Source organism: Cryptomeria japonica, unplaced genomic scaffold, assembly GCF_030272615.1.
Source record: "Cryptomeria japonica unplaced genomic scaffold, Sugi_1.0 HiC_scaffold_76, whole genome shotgun sequence".
Taxonomy (NCBI): domain Eukaryota; kingdom Viridiplantae; phylum Streptophyta; class Pinopsida; order Cupressales; family Cupressaceae; genus Cryptomeria; species Cryptomeria japonica.
The window spans coordinates 135001-150000 of NW_026728898.1; the positions used below are offsets into that span (position 1 = coordinate 135001).

Genomic DNA, 15000 nt, shown 5'->3' on the forward strand with positions numbered 1-15000 from the left:
GAAGCCTGCGCGTATAAACGGAGATATATATCCAATTGCAACGAAGGAACGTGCCAAAGATCGAGAACAATGGCAGAAATGCTAGTAACGTGCACTTCGGGACCAACGCATCACCGGAAGACAACCGCCAAACATCGAAAGAGTCGCGATGCTCCGCAACCTACGTGCAAAGCGGTCGCACACCGGGTAAGGGAGTGAGAGCCCCAAACATAGCTGGGCGAGGCGCTCACTCCGCTCTTTAATATCTCGTTAATACCGCCAAGGAAATGGCACAAGCACACACACACAAGCATCCTCGGAAGAGGACAGTTCGAGTGACAGGTCAAATCCAAGAGTTCCGAAGACTACCTCCAGGAACAATCGGGAACAAGACCGATTACAAGTCGTCGAGTCTGTTACTGGGCGAACACGAGATGCGCACAGGAAATCGATCAGCCCTCACAATGGCCCAAGGCCAGAGATCGGACTGCTACGATTTACCCCAACAATCATCGTGCCACTCTTCGCAGAGAGGTGATAGACGCCAACGAGCCCGCGCATAGCAATCGAGGTGTAAAAAGGGCGTTGAAGGCAGGAAGCCTGGACGAAAGAGGCTACGAGGTCACCTCGAAGCGGTCTAAGAATCGGGCGCACTTGGGGCGACTACCAGTGCCAACCCCTTATCCCGCGGTGCGTCCGACACACAGAAATTTCCAAGGCGGCCAAGGAGCCTCCCCGCATAGCAATCGGGGTGTGAGGTTACGGATGCAGCATTGATAGCAATCGAGGTGTGAGGCGAAGGATGCAGAAGTGAGAGCCGAGGGATGTAGCAGAGATAGCAATCGGGGTGTGTGATGCAGAAGAGATAGCAATCGAGGTGTGCGGTGGGAAGGGCCCAGCAGCCAGAATGCATGAAGCGACGGATGAAGCAGTGATGACAACCGGGCTGTGAGGAGAGGAGGGATGCAGCCAAGAAAGCAATCAGGGCTCGAGGCAAGGGATGCATCAAGGATAGCAATCATGTTGTGAGGCGAGATTCCAAAGGCTAAACGTGAGAGGCTGCAGGGTCGACTCAGAGAGGTCTATGCATGTGAGAGGCTGAAAGCAAGGTCGACTCAGAGCGGTCTATGCATCGGGCGCGCTTGGGGCGACTACCAGTGCCAACCCCTTATCCCGCGACGCGTCCGACAAAGAGAACGTTCCAAGGCGGCAGAGGAGGTTACCAGCCGAAGGATGCAGTAGCAATAACAGGTATAGTTCCGCGGCGGCCGAGAAGACTCACCGCATAGGAATCGGGATGCGAGGCGAGGGATGCGGCGGGAAGGCCCCGACGGCTAAACGGAAGAGGCTGCAGGGCCGCCTCGGAATGGTCCAAGCATCGGATGCGATTGGGACGACTACCAGTGCCAACCCCTTATCCCACGATGCGTCCGATACACAGATAGTTCCAAGGCGGCCGAGGAGCCTCACCGCATATCAATCGGGGTGCGAGGCGAGGGATGGGGCGGGAAGGCCCCAACGGCTAGACGGAAGAGGCTTCAGGGCCACCTCGGAATGGTCCAAGCATCGGACGCGGCTTGGGGCGACTGCCAGTGCCAACCCCATATCCCGCGATGCGTCCGATACACAGATGGTTCCAAGGCGGCCGAGGAGCCTCACCGCATAGCAATCGGGGGTGCGAGGCGAGGGATGGGGCGGGAAGGCCCCAACGGCTAGACGGAAGAGGCTTCAGGGCCGCCTAGGAATGGTCCAAGCATCGGACACGCTTTGGGTGCGACTACCAGTGACAGCCCCCTATCCCGCGATGCGTCCGATACGAAGATGGTTCCAAGGCGGGCCGAGGAGCCCTCACCGCATAGCAATCGGGGTGCGAGGTGGGGGATGCGGCGAGATGGCCCCAACGGCTAGACGGAAGAGGCCACAGGGCCGCGTCGGAATAGTCCAAGCATCGGACCGCGCTTGGGGCGACTACCAGTGACAACCCCTTATCCCGCGATGCGTCCGATACGAAGATAGTTCCAAGGCGGCCGAGGAGCCTCACCGCATAGCAATCGGGTGCGAGGTGGGGGATGCGGCGAGATGGCCCCAACGGCTAGACGGAAGAGGCTGCAGGGCCGCCTCGGAATAGTCCAAGCATCGGACGCGCTTGGGGCCACTACCAGTGACAACCCCTTATCCCGCGATGCGTCCGATACGAAGATAGTTCCAAGGCGGCCGAAGAGCCTCACCGCATAGCAATCGGGGTGCGAGGTGGGGATGCGGCCGAGATGGCCCCAACGGCTAGACGGAAGAGGCCACAGGGCCCGCCTCGGAATAGTCCCAGCATCGGACGCGCTTGGGGCGACCTACCAGTGACAACCCCTTATCCCGCGATGCGTCCGATACGAAGATAGTTCCCAGGCGGCCGAGGAGCCTCACCGCATGCAATCGGGGTGCGAGGCGAGGGATGCGGCGAGATGGCCCCAAAGGCTAGACGGAAGAGGCTGCAGGGCTGCCTCGGAATAGTCCAAGCATCGGACGCGCTTGGGGCGACTACCACCTGCCAAACCCCTTATCCCGCGATGCGTCCGATACACAGATAGTTCCGAGGCGGCCGAGGAGGTGGGGGATGCAGCGAGATGGCCCCAACGGCTAGACGGAAGAGGCTGCAGGGCCGCCTCGGAATAGTCCAAGCATCGGACGCGCTTGGGGCGACTACCAGTGACAACCCCTTATCCCGCGATGCGTCCGATACACAGATAGTTCCGAGGCGGCCAAGGAGCCTCACCGCATAGCAATCGTGGTGCGAGGTGGGGGATGCGGCGAGATGGCCCCAACGGCTAGACGGAAGAGGCTGCAGGGCCGCCTCGGAATGTCCAAGCATCGGATGCGCTTGGGGGCGACTACCACTGCCAACCCCTTATCCCGCGATGCGTCCGATTTATCCCGCGATGCGTCCGATACACAGATAGTTCCAAGGCGGCCGAGGAGCCTCACAGCATAGCAATCAGGGTGCGAGGCGAGGGATGCGGCGAGAAAGCCCCAACGGCTAGAGGGAAGAGGCTTCAGGTCCGCCTCGGAATGGTCCAAGCATCGGACGCGCTTGGGGCGACTACCAGTGACAACCCCTTATCCCGCGACGCGTCCGATACACAGATAGTTCCAAGGCGGCCGAGGAGCCTCACCGCATAGCAATCGGGGTGCGAGGCGAGGGATGCGGCGAGAAGGACCCAACGGCTACACGGAAGAGGCTTCGGGGCCGCCTCGGAATGGTCCAAGCATCGGACGCGCTTGGGGCGACTACCAGTGACAACCCCTTATCCCACGACGCGTCCGATACACAGATAGTTCCAAGGCGGCCGAGGAGCCTCACCGCATAGCAATCGGGTGTGCGAGGCGAGGGATGCGGCGAGAACGACCCAACGGCTACACGGAAGAGGCTTCGGGGCCGCCTCGGAATGGTCCAAGCATCGGACGCGCTTGGGGCGACTACCAGTGACAACCCCTTATCCCGCGACGCGTCCGATACACAGATAGTTCCAAGGCGGCCGAGGAGCCTCACCGCATAGCAATCGGGGTGCGAGGCGAGGGATGCGGCGAGAAGGACCCAACGGCTAGACGGAAGAGGCTTCGGGTCCGCCTCGGAATGGTCCAAGCATCGGACGCGCTTGGGGCGACTACCAGTGACAACCCCTTATCCCGCGACGCGTCCGATACACAGATAGTTCCAAGGCGGCCGAGGAGCCTCACCGCATAGCAATCGGGGTGCGAGGCGAGGGATGCGGCGAGAAGGACCCAACGGCTAGACGGAAGAGGCTTCGGGTCCGCCTCGGAATGGTCCAAGCATCGGACGCGCTTGGGGCGACTACCAGTGACAACCCCTTATCCCGCGACGCGTCCGATACACAGATAGTTCCAAGGCGGCCGAGGAGCCTCACCGCATAGCAATCGGGGTGCGAGGCGAGGGATGCGGCGAGAAGGACCCAACGGCTAGACGGAAGAGGCTTCGGGTCCGCCTCGGAATGGTCCAAGCATCGGACGCGCTTGGGGCGACTACCAGTGACAACCCCTTATCCCGCGACGCGTCCGATACACAGATAGTTCCGAGGCGGCCGAGGAGCCTCACCGCATAGCAATCGGGGTGCGAGGCGAAGGATGCGGCGAGAAGGACCCAACGGCTAGACGGAAGAGGCTTCGGGTCCGCCTCGGAATGGTCCAAGCATCGGACGCGCTTGGGGCGACTACCAGTGACAACCCCTTATCCCGCGACGCGTCCGATACACAGATAGTTCCAAGGCGGCCGAGGAGCCTCACCGCATAGCAATCGGGGTGCGAGGCGAGGGATGCGGCGAGAAGGACCCAACGGCTAGACGGAAGAGGCTTCAGGGCCGCCTCGGAATGGTCCAAGCATCGAACGCGCTTGGGGCGACTACCAGTGACAACCCCTTATCCCGCGACGCGTCCGATACACAGATAGTTCCGAGGCGGCCGAGGAGCCTCACCGCATAGCAATCGGGGTGCGAGGCGAGGGATGCGGCGAGAAGGACCCAACGGCTAGACGGAAGAGGCTTCAGGGCCGCCTCGGAATGGTCCAAGCATCGGACGCGCTTGGGGCGACTACCAGTGACAACCCCTTATCCCGCGACGCGTCCGATACACAGATAGTTCCGAGGCGGCCGAGGAGCCTCACCGCATAGCAATCGGGGTGCGAGGCGAGGGATGCGGCGAGAAGGACCCAACGGCTAGACGGAAGAGGCTTCAGGGCCGCCTCGGAATGGTCCAAGCATCGGACGCGCTTGGGGCGACTACCAATGACAACCCCTTATCCCGCGACGCGTCCGATACACAGATAGTTCCGAGGCGGCCGAGGAGCCTCACCGCATAGCAATCGGGGTGCGAGGCGAGGGATGCGGCGAGAAGGACCCAACGGCTAGACGGAAGAGGCTTCAGGGCCGCCTCGGAATGGTCCAAGCATCGGACGCGCTTGGGGCGACTACCAGTGACAACCCCTTATCCCGCGACGCGTCCGATACACAGATAGTTCCGAGGCGGCCGAGGAGCCTCACCGCATAGCAATCGGGGTGCGAGGCGAGGGATGCGGCGAGAAGGACCCAACGGCTAGACGGAAGAGGCTTCAGGGCCGCCTCGGAATGGTCCAAGCATCGGACGCGCTTGGGGCGACTACCGTTGCCAACCCCTTATCCCGCGATGCGTCTGATACACAGATAGTTCCGAGGCGGCCGAGGAGCCTCACCGCATAGCAATCGGGTTGCGAGGCAGATTATTGGGAAGGGAACCCCCTGGGATGCGGCTCAAGCAGTGCCCAAAGGGACTGGAATGCGGAATCACATCGAGAGACCCAAATGCTATACGAGGGCTCAAATCGAATTATCGATTTGGCCACGACATGGACGCATCGGAACGACTACCTTTGCCGAACCACTCGCAATTGCATCCATACCGAAACCAATAGACATTTCCGTTAGAGCCCTCGCATAGCATTCGGGAATCTCGCATGCCCCTCTAAATCGACCAATGCTGGCGCTCAATGAAAATCCGAGCGCTACCACCGTTCGAGCGCCAGCATTGGTCGAGTTAGAGGGGCACGGGGGAGAATGCTCCAGTCAACACCTCCCCTATATAAGTTATTTGTCCGATTCTCGCACAACCGTAGTCTGCCTCGTCGAATCAAACAACGGTCCCAGATTCCGACTTCCGTTCCGTAGAGACCCAAAAGCTAGATGGAGGCTCGCAAGAAAGAGAGTCGGCGCATAGCAATCGGGTTTCTCGAACGTTTAGGGACCGAGCTCACTTGCGGATAGGGCAAAATCCGCCAAGCAACCCAAAAGCTAGACGGGGGCTCGAATCGAATCGCCTAGGCGGCCACAACAACGACGTGTTGGATCGACTACCAGTGCCAAACCATTCAGCAAGACTAGTCTGTGTCGAGGCCGGATAGAGATTCTCAGAGAGCGCCCGCATAGCATTTAGGAGACCTGCCGCGTCCCTCACACTCGACAAATGGTGGTGCACGTTTATAAATCCGAGCGATCCCAACCCTTTCAAGCACCAACATCGGTCGAGATAGAGGGGCACGGAGGGGGCTGCGTGAGACAACACAGTCCCCTATATAAGTTATTTGTCCGATTCTCACACATCCGAAGAATGGTCATCAAATCGGACAACAGCCCAAACTTCCGACTTCCGTCCCAGAAAGCCCAAGAGCTATCTAAAACGTTCATGGCCGGAACTCGATCGCGGCTATACCAGTCCGCCAAGCAACCCAAAAGCTAGACTGGAGCTCTAGTCGAATCACCTCTGTGGCCATTGCAAGGACGTGTTGGAGCGACTACCATTGCCGAACCATTCCGCAGGTCGAGTCCATACCAAGGCCGCATAGAGATTCACGATGAGCTCCTGCATAGCAATCAGGAGACTTGCCGTGTCCATCACAATCGATAAATCCTGGTGCAAGATTTTTGCATCCGAGCGCTCCAACCAGTCGAGCACCAGCATCAATCGACATAAACGGGCACGGGGGGAGGATGCTCGAGAACACTACCTCCCCTATATAAGTTATTTGTCCGATTCTCAAGCAGCCGAAGTCTGGTCATCGAATCGGGTCAAAGACCACAACTTCCGACTTTACCCACAATGCAAGTCATCGAATCGAACATCGGCCCCCGAGTCGGACTCCATGCGTATGTCAGGTCATCGGACCCAAATTCCGCCTTCCTGCGCATGGCGGGCCATCAATATCAACTCGGTCATCGGACCCAAACTCCGCCTTTTTGCGTATGGCACGCCTTCAAATCGGTCATCGGACCCAAATTCCGCCTTCCTGTGCATGGCGGGCCATCAACATCAACTCGGTCATCGGACCCAAATTCCGCCTTTCTGCGCATGGCACGCCATCAACTCGGTCATCGGACCCAAATTCCGCCTTCCTGCGCATGGCAGGTCATCGGACACAAATTCAGACCTCGCCAATATGCCTACGTATCGAATCGGTCATCGGACCCAACTTCCGACTTCATCCATACTGTAGGGTCTTTGAGGTTGGCGCGGTGCGCTCAACCCAGGGAGTCGACCCATCGAAGCATACACCTCCCCTATATAAGCTATTTGTCCGATTCCCACACCTGTGTAGTTTGCACCTCTGACCAGGACATCGACCCCAACTTCCGAACTCGACTGCAACGACGGCACCAGCGCCTTGGTGCGCACCTTGCGACGCACAGTCCCAACATTCGCCTTCCTGCACATGGCAGGTCATCGGACCCAAATTCCGACCTCGCGAGTATGCCTACATATCGAATCGGTCATCGGACCCAACTTCCGACTTCATCCATACCGTAGGGTCTTTGAGGTTGGCGCGGTGCGCTCAACCCGGGGAGTCGACCCAACGAAGCATACACCTCCCCTATATAAGCTATTTGTCCGATTCCCACACCTGTGTAGTTTGCACCTCCGATCAAGACATCGACCCCAACTTCCGAACTCGCCTCCAACGACCGAACCAGCGCCTTGGTGCGCACCTTGCAACGCACAGTGCCAACATTCGCCTTCCTGCACGTGGCAGGTCATCGGACCCAAATTCCGACCTCGCGAGTATGCCTACATATCGAATCGGTCATCGGACCCAACTTCCGACTTCATCCATACCGTAGGGTCTTTGAGGTTGGCGCGGTGCGCTCAACCCGGGGAGTCGACCCAACGAAGCATACACCTCCCCTATATAAGCTATTTGTCCGATTCCCACACCTGTGTAGCTTGCACCTCCGATCAGGACATCGACCCCAACTTCCGAACTCGACTAAAAAGACCGCACCAGCGCCTTGGTGTGCACCTTGCAACGCACAGTGTCAACATTCGCCTTCCTGCACATGGCAGGTCATCGGACCCAAATTCCGACCTCATGAGCATACCTACTAATCGAATCGGTCATCGGACCCAACTTCCGACTTCATCCATACCGTAGGGTCTTTGAGGTTGGCGCGGTGCGCTCAACCTGGGGAGTCGACCCATCGAAGCATACACCTCCCCTATATAAGCTATTTGTCCGATTCCGACACCTGTGTAGTTTGCACCTCCGCTCAGGACATCGACCCCAACTTCCGAACTCGCCTGCAACGACCGAACCAGCGCCTTGGTGCGCACCAAAAGTGCGCACTTTTGGAGGGCACTTTTGTGCGCTCCAAAGGTGCGCACTTTTGGAGGGCACTTTTCTGCGCTCCAAAGGTGCGCACTTTTGGAGGGCACTTTTTGGAGGGCACTTTTCTGCGCTCCAAAGGTGCGCACTTTTGGAGGGCACTTTTTGGAGGGCACTTTTCTGCGCTCCAAAGGTGCGCACTTTTGGAGGGCACTTTTTGGAGGGCACTTTTCTGCGCTCCAAAGGTGCGCACTTTTGGAGGGCACTTTTTGGAGGGCACTTTTCTGCGCTCCAAAGGTGCGCACTTTTGGAGGGCACTTTTTGGAGGGCACTTTTCTGCGCTCCAAAGGTGCGCACTTTTGGAGGGCACTTTTTGGAGGGCACTTTTCTGCGCTCCAAAGGTGCGCACTTTTGGAGGGCACTTTTTGGAGGGCACTTTTCTGCGCTCCAAAGGTGCGCACTTTTGGAGGGCACTTTTTGGAGGGCACTTTTCTGCGCTCCAAAGGTGCGCACTTTTGGAGGGCACTTTTTGGAGGGCACTTTTCTGCGCTCCAAAGGTGCGCACTTTTGGAGGGCACTTTTTGGAGGGCACTTTTCTGCGCTCCAAAGGTGCGCACTTTTGGAGGGCACTTTTTGGAGGGCACTTTTCTGCGCTCCAAAGGTGCGCACTTTTGGAGGGCACTTTTGTGCACTCCAAAGGTGCGCACTTTTGGAGGGCACTTTTCCTGTGCTCCAAAGGTGCACACCTAGGTGAGCACCTTCGACCACACCTTGTAGCACACCAAACTCTGACTTTCGACTTCATCCGCAATGCAGGGTCTTTGAGGTTGGCGCAATGCGCACAACCAGGGGAGTCGACCCATCAAACCCAACACCTCCCCTATATAAGCTATTTGTCTGATTCTCATACATGCGTAGCCTGCAGGAGCAATTAGGACATCGACCCCAACTTTCGGCTTCTAAACGAAAACAAGGTCTTTGAGGTTGGTGTAATGCGAACAACTAGGGGAGTCAACCCATCAAACCCAACACCTCCCCTATATAAGCTATTTGTCTGATTCTCATACATGTGTAGTCTACAGGAGCAATTAGGACATCGACCCCAACTTTTGACTTCTTAACGAAAACAAGGTCTTTGAGGTTGACGTAATGCGCACAACCAGGGGAGTCGACCCATCAAACCCAACACCTCCCCTATATAAGCTATTTGTCCGATTCTCATACATGTGTAGCCTGCAGGAGCCATTAGGACATTGACCCCAACTTTTGACTTCTTAACGAAAACAAGGTCTTTGAGGTTGGCGTAATGCGCACAACCAAGGGAGTTGACCCATCAAACCCAACACCTCCCCTATATAAGCTATTTGTCTGATTCTCATACATGTGTAGCCTGCAACAACGATTAGGACATCCACCCCAACTTCTGAATTCGTCTGCGTTGACCGCACCAAAGGTGCACGCCTTGGTGCTCACCAAAATCCGACTTCCGACTTCTTCTGCTATGCGGGGTCTTTGAGGTTGGCGCAGTGCGCACAACCAGGGGAGTCAACCCACCGAATGCAACACCTCCCCTATATAAGCTATTTGTCTGATTCTCATACATGCGTAGACTGCAGCAATGATTAGGACATCCACCCCAACTTTTGACTTCTTAAACAAGACAGGGTCTTTGAAGTTGGTGCAGTGCACACAACCAGGGGAGTCGACCCATCAAACGCAACACCTCCCCTATATAAAGCTATTTGTCCGATTCTCATACGTGTAGTCTGCAGCAGCGATTAGGACATCGACCCCAACTTCCGAATTCGTTTGCATTGACCGCACCAAAGGTGCACGCCTTGGTGTGCACCCTGGAGTGCACTTTGGTGCTCACCTCGGTGCACACTTTGGTGTGCACCTCGGTGTGCACCAAAGGTGCGCACCTTGGAGCGCACCAAAGGTGTACACTTTGGAGCGCACCACATAGGGTCTTTGAGAGGTTGGCGCAGTGCGCACACCAAGGTGGGTGTTGAGGTGCGTGCCGAGGTGGGTGGGTGCTAGGGTGCGCTCCATGGTGGGTGCCAGGGTGGGTGCGTGCTAGGGTGGATTCCAAAGAGGGTCATAGGGTGGGTGCCAAGGTGGGTTGGTGATATAGTGGGTTCAAAGGTGGGTACTAGGGTGGGTTCCAAGGTGGGTCACAAGTTGGGTGCCAGGATGCGTGGGTGTTAGGTTGGGTGCCAAGGTGGGCTCCTGCGTGGGTGGGTGCTAGGGTGGGTTTCAAGGTGGACGCGAGGGCGGGTGCCAAGGTGGGTAACAAGTTGGGTGTTAGGATGGGTGAGTGCTAGAGTGGGTGCCAAGGTGGGTGGGTGCTAAGGTGGATGCCAAGGTGGTTCACAGGGTGGGTGGGTTCTAGGGTGAGTTCCAAGGTGGGTCACAGGTTCAGTGCTAGGGTGGGTGTCAAGGCGGGTGTCGAGGTGCCTGGGTGCTAGGGTGTGGATGCCAATGTGGGTCATAGGGTGGGTACTAGGGTGGGCTGCAATGTGGGTGCCAAGGTGGGTAACATGCTCGGTGGGTTCTAAATTGGGTGCCAGGGTGGGTGTGCACCCACCTTGCCCGAGGTGGGTGCCAAGGTGCCAGTGTGGGTGGGTGCTAAGGTGGATGCCAAGGTGGGTGAGAAGGTGGGTGATAGGTTGAGTGGTAGGATGGGTGGGTGCCAAGATGGGTCACAGGGTGGGTGCAAGGGTGGGTAGGTGCTAGGGTTGGTGTCAGGGTGGGTGGGTGCTAGGTTGGGTTCCAAGGTGGGTGCGAGGGTGAGTGTCAAGGTGGGTCACAGGTTAGGTGCTAGGATGGGTGAGTGCTAGGGTGCAAAGGTGCCAGGGTGGGTGCTAGGATGGGTCGATGCTAGGGTGAGTGGCAAGGTGGGTCCACAAGTGTCAAGGTGGGTGCCGAGGTGGGTGCCAAGTCGGCGACTGCTATGGTGGATGCCAAGGTGGGTCACGGGGTGGGTGCCAAGTTGCTAGGTTGGGTTCCAAGGTGGGTGCCAACGTGGGTGCTAGGGTGCGTGGGTTAAAGGGTGTGTCACAACGTGGGTGCCAGGATGGGTGCGCACCCACACTGGCCAAGACGGGTGCGGGTGCAAGGTTGGGTTCCAAGCCCGGTCACAGGCTGGGTGCTAGGATGGGTGGGTGCCAAGGTGGGCACCAGGGTGGGTGCACCCACCCTGGCCAAGGTGGGTCACGGGGTGGGTCCTAGGGTGGGTAACGGGGTGGGTACTAAGGTGCGTGCCAAGGTGGGTCATAGGGTGGGTGCCAAGGTGGGCACCAGGGTGGGTGTGCACCAACCCTAGCCAGGGTAGGTCACGGGGTGGTTGTCGGGGTGGGCGTCAAGGAGCCAAGGTGGGTGGCAAGTAGCCAAGTTGCGTGCCAAGGTGGGTGTCGGGGTGGGTGCCAAGGATCCAAGGTGGGTGCCAAGGAACCAAGGTGGGTGTCTGGGTGGGTGCCGAGGTGGGAGCCAGGGTGGGTCCCAAGGTGAGTGCAAAGGTGGGTGCCAGGGTCAAGGTGAGTGCCAATGTGGGTTCCAAGGTGCCAGGGTCAGGGTGAGTGCCAATGTGGGTTCAAAGGTGCTAAGTTGGGTGCGAGGTTGGGTGCGAGGGTGGGTGGGTGCCAAGGTGTGCTAGGTGGAAGCCCGGGTGGGTCGGCATCCCATGGGTGTCGAGTTGGGTGCCTGATGGGTGCTTCTTGTCAAGTTTTAGTCGTCGGGACTCATTTCGAGCCTTAGAGGTCGTTTCTTGTCCGGTTGCCCTGTCTTCGACCTGGGAACCCAATTTTGGTCCTCGGGTCCCATTTTTTTTTGTCTCGCATCCCACTTTTGGCCTGTGGCCTTTTCGGGGTCGATTCTCGTTTTGGGCATCAGAGCATGTTTCTTCTCCTAAAACCCAATATTTGTTTATTAAGTCTCGGAACACATTTTTGTTCTCGTGGACCCATCATGGGTCTTGGAACGCATTTGTGGTCCTTGGGTCCCATTTTGCATCCCGAAACTTGTGTTTTGGTGCTTGATCCCTATTTTGGGTGCCCACCTTGCACCAAGTGCGCACCCGGGGCAAACCGAGCGCCTTGGTGCACCGGGGCAAGATCGAGCGTGCACCCGAGGCGCCCCGAACATGCACCAAGGTGCACTCGGCCCACATGTGAGCGCAGGTCGTTGCGCCCGAGGTGGTGTGTGGGCACCGCGTTGCAGACGGGACACTGCACGCACACGACGCCCCCTCCAGGTGCACGCACGTAGGCCGGGCCGGGTGCACACCCGACGCCCTAGCAAGGTGCGCGCACCCGGGCAGGGCTCACACTTGGCGAACGGGGCGCACTTCGCGAGGGAGGGTGTGCACCTCGACGGGGGTGGGTGGCCGGGGTGGATTCGCACGTGGGTCGCGGTTTGCTAAGTACACACTGCGACAAGCTCATAACGGGTGCGATCATACCAGCGTTAGTGCACCGGATCCCATCAGAACTCCGCAGTTAAGCGCGCTTGGGCCGGAGTAGTACTGGGATGGGTGACCTCCCGGGAAGTCCCGGTGTTGCACCCTTTTTTAGTTTTTCGCCGGGCGTCGCAATGCTATTTGAATAAACCTTTTGCCCGTTTGCGTTCTCGTCGGGGCCGGGCCGGGCCGGGGTGCGCTGCCCGCACTACCGCGCGCGCGGGGGCGACACCGAGCGCGCACCCGAGGCGCCCCGAGCACACAGGCCACGGTGCAACCCGGGCGTTGTGCGCGCACCCCGGTGCGCCCGAGGTGCTGCGCGCGCACCCAGGTGAAATCGGTGTGCACCTCGGCCAGTGCGCGCTCGGTCGAGTCGCGCACGTTGGCCAAGGTGCACGGTGATGTTTCTTACTCTAAGGTTCCGCACCAGACGCCCGGGACAGGTGAGCGAAGCTGGGCGGGGCCGGGTGCGCGGCCGGGGCAGGTGCACGCAGCTGGAGAGAGCTTTGGAGCACACTTCGGAGCGCACCAATGATGCGCTCCATTCAAAAGTTTCCTGAAAAGGCAAAAAAAGTTGAGATTATAGAATTTCCCACTTGAGAGATTGTAAAAAAAAAAAATTTAAAATGAAGGAAACGCGGGTGCCAAGGTGTGCGCAGCCCAGCCAAGGTGTGCGCACCAAGGCGCCCACCCTGGCGAAGGTGCACGCAAGGTGCGCACCCGAGGCAAACCGGACAATTAACCCAACTTTCGACTTCGCGCGCACCTTGGAGCGCACTTCGGAGCGCTCCTTGGTGCGCACCAATCTTGGGCACCTCGGAGTGCACCATGGCGCCCACCAAGGTGCGCACCCGGGGCAAACCGAGCTCCGACTTCGTGCGCACCTTGGAGCGCACGAAAGGTGCGCACCATGGCGCCCACCAAGGTGCGCAGCCCAGCCAAGGCGTGCGCATCAAGGTGCGCACCCTGGCGAAGGTGCGCACCCGGGGCAAACCGAGCTCCGACTTCGTGCGCACCTTGGAGCGCACAAAAGGTGCGCAACCCAGCCAAGGTGTGCGCACCCCGGTCAAACCGAGCTCCGAATCGTGCGCACCAGAGGTGCACGCCATCGTGCGCACCTTGGAGCACACTTCGGAGCCCTCCTTGGTGCGCGCCGATGTTGCGCACCTCGGAGCGCACCCGGGGAAAACAATGCAATTAACCCGACTTTCGACTTCGTGGGCACCTCGGAGCGCTCTCGGGTTCGCACCTCGGAGCACACCGAGGTGCGCACCTTTGATGCGCTGCCTTCACCAATTTCCAGAAAAGGCAAGAAAACATTGAGAAGGTGTGCGCACCGAGGTGCCCACCCTGGCGAAGGTGCACGCGAGGTGCGCACCCGGGGCAAACCGGGCTCCGACTTCGTGCACGCCGCACCTTGGAGCACACTTCGGAGCGCTCCTTGGTGCGCACCAGGGCGCGCAACCCAGCCGAGGTGCCCACCCCGGCGAAGGTGCACGCGAGGTGCGCACCCGGGGCAAACCGGGCTCCGACTTCGTGCACGCCATGGTGCCCACCGCGGCGAAGGTGCACGCGAGGTGCGCACCCGGGGCAAACCGGGCTCCGACTTCGTGCACGCCGCACCTTGGAGCACACTTCGGAGCGCTCCTTGGTGCGCACCATGGTGCCCACCAGGGCGCGCAACCCCGCCGAAGGTGCACGCGAGGTGCGCACCCGGGGCAAACCGGGCTCCGACTTCGTGCACGCCGCACCTTGGAGCACACTTCGGAGCGCTCCTTGGTGCGCACCATGGTGCCCACCAGGGCGCGCAACCCCGCCGAAGGTGCACGCGAGGTGCGCACCCGGGGCAAACCGGGCTCCGACTTCGTGCACGCCATGGTGCGCACCGCGGCGAAGGTGCGCACCCGGGGCAAACCGGGCTCCGACTTCGTGCACGCCGCACCTTGGAGCACACTTCGGAGCGCTCCTTGGTGCGCACCAGGGCGCGCAACCCAGCCGAGGTGCCCACCCCGGCGAAGGTGCACGCGAGGTGCGTACCCGGGGCAAACCGGGCTCCGACTTCGTGCACGCCGCACCTTGGAGCACACTTCGGAGCGCTCCTTGGTGCGCACCATGGTGCCCACCAGGCCGCGCAACCCAGCCAAGGTGTGCGCACCAAGGTGCACGCGAGGTGCGCACCCGGGGCAAACCGGGGTCCGACTTCGTGCACGCCGCACCTTGGAGCACACATCGGGGCGCTCCCGGGTTCGCACCGGCGTTGCGCACCGTGGTGGGCACCTCGGAGCACACCAAGGTGGGCAGCGAGGTGCGCACCTTTGATGCGATGCCTTCACTAATTTCCATAAAAGGCAAAAAAAAAACGAGATTTTAAAATTTCCGTTTTGAAAGATAGTGAGAAAAAGGGAATGCTGGTGCCATCTTGAGCCCGCCCTGG

The 15000-nt window shown here is 59.3% G+C and overlaps 1 non-coding gene across 1 annotated transcript; it reads left to right on the top strand.

The window, feature by feature from the left end:
* The first annotated feature begins 12555 nt into the window (after window positions 1-12555).
* On the top strand, window positions 12556-12674 carry LOC131864080 (5S ribosomal RNA). Its single transcript, XR_009362971.1, has one exon. It is a non-coding gene; the product is annotated as a 5S ribosomal RNA (ribosomal RNA).
* The last annotated feature ends 2326 nt before the right edge of the window (window positions 12675-15000 follow it).